Raw genomic sequence first — 6,000 nt, forward strand, 5'->3', positions numbered from 1 at the left:
ACACATTTCATTATCTGTTTCAGCCTTGGCCTTTTTAGCGGCAGCTGAAAGCACTTTTTAAGAGATTTTATCTGTTCGATGCAAACTTTAATGTTATCTGTATACTCGATAATAAGTGAGTCTAGAACCAAGTACATTTCCTTTCGGTAGAAATATTTAAATGATATTTCTGTTTTTATTTCCTAATGCTCGCCAATTCGTTTGGGTGGCTTTCTTGATCGATGATGACGAGTGTATTCTGCCATTACGTCAATTCCTACTTTGGTTCCAATTGCAACCATTGCCTCTATCTTCGAGTCTAATCCGTTCTCGTTACTTCGAATTTGTCTAAGGTTTTTACTGTAGCATCAATCAGGTTAAGTTCATCTACTATATTTAGCTCCTCCTGCAGTTGTTTGGTTAGGATTTTGGGTTTTGTTATTATGATTCGCATGACCATAAGAGCAGAAAGAAAGTCGAAATTAAGAAATTTCTTTTTTATTCCATCGCCTTTAGCTTTTACTTTTGATTCTACATCTTGGGCTTTAATAACTTTCACAATAGCATTTGGTATTGCCTCATAATTTCTCCAGACAGCATCAATGGACTCAGAATTGCAAACCCATCTCGTCTTTGACAAGTTTCGAAATTGTTTTCAACATCTTTGCAACTTTCTTCTATAATTTTATTTCTTTTTGTGCTTTTGCTAAAAAACACATATACGTCTTCTAGAGCTTCGTACATTGATGTAATTATTGAGCTATGTTTGCAACAATGCTCGTTGAATGTATTAGACCGATGTCCCTGGCAAGGGATGTAAGGCACATGTCGTTTTAAAATTTCTTGCTATACTTTTTGAGCACAATTAAGTCGTCCAGACATTGATGTTGTGAATTCGTATGTTTAAAATGCAAACATATCTATATCGATTTCATTTTCCATTATAGATTTTATGACATGTTTAGTTGTTGTAGCACCAGTTTTATTAAGACTCTCTTTCATTTAGAACAGTCTGTCGCGTGGGATGCCCAACTGGTTGACATATCTTACAGCAACGATAAGCTTGTCTTCATTCGATGTATCAGGTGTAGTGTCTGAAGACACAGAAAATACACCGGCTGACTTAATTTCAGCACAAATTTCATCCCTCGCAGATTGAGCCAGCAAATGAAGCATTTGTGCCTCTGAGCTTGTACATGTTGTACTCTATGGCCTGAGGCGCTGATCATCCAGTAAAAGCTTGAGAGCAGGACAATGTTTTGAGAGAACATTTACAATCTGAATGAAAATTCTGTCCTTGTCATCGCTGCCTCCTCTGAATGCCAATGATTGCCTTGCAAGAGTGCGAGCCACATAAAGAAGAATCAACATAATTTCCTTGTTTTTTTCTTCGTCTGCTTTGTCTTGGAGCAATATTTCCGTAGTTTTCGCATTCATCATTGCATTCATATGGCTAGATGTTATTGAGAAACGAGCAAAATCAGCCAGAGCAGCTTGATGGAACTTGCTACTTTAGTGTTTATGAAGTTTTCCTTTCTGGTTTGCATCAACGCTCCTCATTTTCTTCCTTGATCGTACACCATTTATCCATGCTGGATCACTTTTTTCTCGTCCTGGCCCACTTGGAAATAATGTGCGTACAAAGCAATATGCTTTATTTTCCCGCTGAATGTACTCAAGATGAGGGAAAGAGTCATACCAGGATGCATTAAATTTGTTAGGTTTATTTTTGGTTTTTGTTTGATTTACAAGAAAAGACTTCAATCTACGTTAACAGGGTCCTTGTTGCATGAGAAACTTTTTGTGATCGTCATTCATATCTCGTGGCCTTTCACTTGAATCATGACATATAATTTTAGTGCTTTCCTCTAAAATTGGGCAACCAATTTCAATTTCATCTCGCTGTACTTTGTTGATGACAATATAACTATTTTTATCAGTTTCACAGACAAATCTTGTATTTTCTGCTATGTGCTTCACTTTTTCTGAAAAGCGCTTCGCGTTTACGTGTCTATTATCACTTCATTAAGAATATTCTCACACTGATGAAAAAGTTGTGATAGAATTCTTAACTTTCCTGCACAAGTGAGCCATGTAATATCTTCTTGGTTATCTGAATCACAGTTTGATGACTTTTCACTTTGTGCAGCCTAAACGTATAAAGACATTGTAAAAAAGACACATGCAGTAAATTAAATACAAAAATCTGCTTTTAACAGATGAATAAATGACAATTGAAAGATTCGTATTAAAAGATTCGTACTCTTGTTCTGAACCAACGAAAGACTAATGACATTTGTATTACATGCTTTAGTCTTAGCGTCCACCTCTTCATTTGAACTATCATCGCTCAGCAAACAAATATTTTCTACTGCTCCAAATCCCACGACGTGACTGTTAACAGAAGTGTCGTCATCAACAAATAATGGCTCTTCAATAGCCACACAATGTTCCACTTGTTCGTTTATATTATCATCTACCATTGCCTCAAATTCTGCTATTTCATTTGTACCAGGGGTGTTGTCTTCTACAGTAAAGGGATTTTCTGAAACAGCACATGACTCCAAGTCTTCTTTGTTTTTTCTTCATACACAACGACAGCTGTTTCATTTATCTCGTTAAGGCTGGTGCTGCTTGACTCTAAAGACGTCATACTTTTCTAAAAATTAGTTTAAAACAGACTTTATATAACAAGTCCTTTGCTACTGTACTTTTATGAATTTCAAAACAAATTTTAACTTACACTGCACGACGCAAATGAAAGTCTTTATGGCGACGGATCAACGATGTTGATAATTTTGCCCTTTCCTTTGTTAGTGAAATTATTATGTTTAGAAAAATTATCATTGAACATTTCTTTATTACATGCAGAACACTTAATTTTTTGCTGATACGGCCGTTTTCTCTTGTTCTTAATAACTTTGGAATTTTCTGTTATAATCATAATAAATACCTATCACATTTACACATTTGTTGATTTCGGGTTTTTTGTTTAAATAATTGCTAATACTTACCATTCATCCTAGACTTTCCTTGTTCGTAAAATAAACTATACAAACACTAGCTACTAAAAAACTTCAATCAATTTAAATTAACAAAACTTTATCTTAATGTTTATGTTTACTAATATAAAAATATAGTATGGTGTTTCCACTTAAGATATAAAAACTTCAATAATTTTACTTACAAACAACAAATTTCTAAAAATAGACGACAAATTTCTTTATAGCAAACATGTTTCGGCATACTTTATGCCATCTTCAGTGCGAAGTGAAAAAATATAAGAAGTTTACATGATAATATGTTATAGTGATAAAGCGGAAGCATCGAATAGTTATGAATAATTATTTACAGTTGAATGAGGTGTTATAAAATGTTTGTGTTAGGTTTTATCAAAGAAAAAAAATTACAAAGAAAATGAATAATATCTGCTAAAGTAGTAATTGCTATTTACAGGTCATTTGACTATGTGCACTTCCTATATTTATTCACTTCGCACTGAAGATGGCATAAAGTATGCCAAAACATGTTTGCTATAAAGAAATTTGTCGTCCAAAATAATGGAAACGTTATTTACGACTTGGCACAGAAATATGAAGGAAAGGTTTCCTTAGCTGATTTCTGAACATTGGAAAAGTTAACTGCTAAAAAACTGCTTTAAATCTCAATGACTTTTATATCCTCAACAAAGCTTTAACCAAAAACGTCGACAAGAAAATCAATAACCTTCTACACAACCACCACAAGAAACTGAGAAACCTTACAAGAAACAAGACACTTCCCTTCACACATAAAGAAACCGTAACTAACCTATCCTCGCACACATTCAAACCTGAAGAGCTTGATCTCCTAAAGAATTGACTCTATTACTCCATTAAGCCTCCGAAACTTAACCACGACGACATCCTCTCCACATTCGAACGAATCTACTACACCAACACTAACAAGCTGAAAAACAATGACGATTATAATCATATCAAGAACAAACTCATACACATCGCACAAAGTTACACCTCATCATACCGTCCTTCACTATCTGATCTCAAAAAACACCGCATCTTAAAGAACATTAAAAACAACAAGGACATCATTCTACTGAAACCAGACAAAGGAAATTGAGTAGTTATTATGGACAAAAGGTATATAATAATGCATGCTTAAATATAATTAACAACAAACCTAAATTTAAACCATTAGATAATGACTCCACTCTACTCAGAGAAAGGCAGACTGCAACGCTTTCTCGGAATCTCAAAAAACAAGGCTCTATTCGCCGTTTCGGAAATGGTAATTACACTGCGAAGACTAGTGACTAGACGACAACGCACGTTGCATTGTGGTATATTTGAGGGGAAGCTTTGCTTTACTAGCTCGTAAACAACTACAGTACACATAAATAATCGAGTAAGGCATTTAATTATAGCTGTAATTATAAAACAAACCTCTTTTTTGATATGGGAAAGTGGAATTGTTGCGTACCTGGTTGTAATAACAACTGGCGTAATTCTCCTTCTCTGTCGTTTCATCGAATTCCAACCGATCACAATATTCGGAAACAGTACGACATCTTGATCAAGAACGACAACTTAAAGTCAGGGGCGGATCTAGGCCATGGCGAAAGTGGCTTGAGCCACGGTCAGAATTCTGCCACTTAAGTTTTTCCAGGGTTGACTTTTTCATGATTAAAAATTTTGCTCAAATACAGCAAAATTCGATCAAAAGCAAAAATTGAATAAATATTGTAATTTTTTGTCAAAAATTTGTGTTAACAGAACAAAAACTTCAAATTAAACGTCTTGTTAAAATAGTATTATCATCCAATTAAACTCTGAACTGTAAAATCACCGAAAGCGTCTCGAATCTTGCCGAATACGCCATGAATATGCTCGGAATATGTTTGTAAATTCGAACCTGCAATCTCAGAATGAAGAGCCACGGTCAGCGTTCAAAAAATTTCGCAATAGTTGCTAAATATAGTAACCTTCAGCCACGGTGCAGCGTTGCAAGCCAATCACAGGGAACGTTTTGGTCATGTGCGCCACGGTGAGCCACGGTGAATGTATTTTGATTGCGCAATAAATACAAGTCATATGCAATAGCTCGGTTCTTGTCGACTTGAAAAAACGCTACTTCTAGTTCTACTCAGCGATTAGGATCAATGGAAACTTCTGAAAAGATCGATGTTCTTGAAAAGCTCGTCCAAACCTTTCAGCAAGAGAACGCTTGCAAAATTATTTCTGGTGAATTGTCTAACTTGAGACAACACTGTATTAAAATAATCAACGAGGAAAGGCTTCGTCGTATAAATTCTACTGGCGATATTATGCTACGAACTTGTTTATTTTCAAAAATGCAGTTCCCTGAAAGCCAAATTGAAAGATCAGGACCCAATGTCCCTGTTAGGTAAGAATTTACATGTATTGGGGTATTAATTTATATTTCTATTTACGTTTGACATCTTGGCCTGAAATATATGATCAATCCGTTCATTTTCAGCTATTCATATTTAGTGTATTATGTAAAATATATGTCTAAAGCTGTCATTATTTTGCATACTCAGTCTGTCTAATGTACGGCCTAAATAATTTTAATTGTTACTGTCTGTTAAAAAAAATGTTTTACTTCAATATTAGTCAAAGCTAGTCCTTTTTAAAATTTAACCCAATCAATAATGTATTATCCTTGTATTCCTGGCATTTTATGTTATCCCCTGGTTAAAGAAACTAACATATCATTTTGAATAACTGTTACTTTCTTTCACGGGTTATATAGAATATTGATGCTATAGCAGATGGAATCAATAAGTCGTCTGAATCCTGTTCGACATGCCTAGACTAGTTCCAAATCTTAGACTACCTGCCTGTGACTTTGACTTTATCATGATGTTACCAAAGTAACACAAAGACAAAATAACTTTCTCAATTTCAATATTATTAGTCTATCTTTAACTGTATTGGTTACCCTTATTTATTCTAATGTCAGAGTCAGTCTAGCAAATTTGTTTCCAGGTATAGCTTGGAA

The sequence above is a fragment of the Xenia sp. Carnegie-2017 genome, unplaced genomic scaffold, assembly GCF_021976095.1.
Source record: "Xenia sp. Carnegie-2017 unplaced genomic scaffold, XeniaSp_v1 HiC_scaffold_6, whole genome shotgun sequence".
Taxonomy (NCBI): Eukaryota; Metazoa; Cnidaria; class Anthozoa; order Malacalcyonacea; family Xeniidae; genus Xenia; species Xenia sp. Carnegie-2017.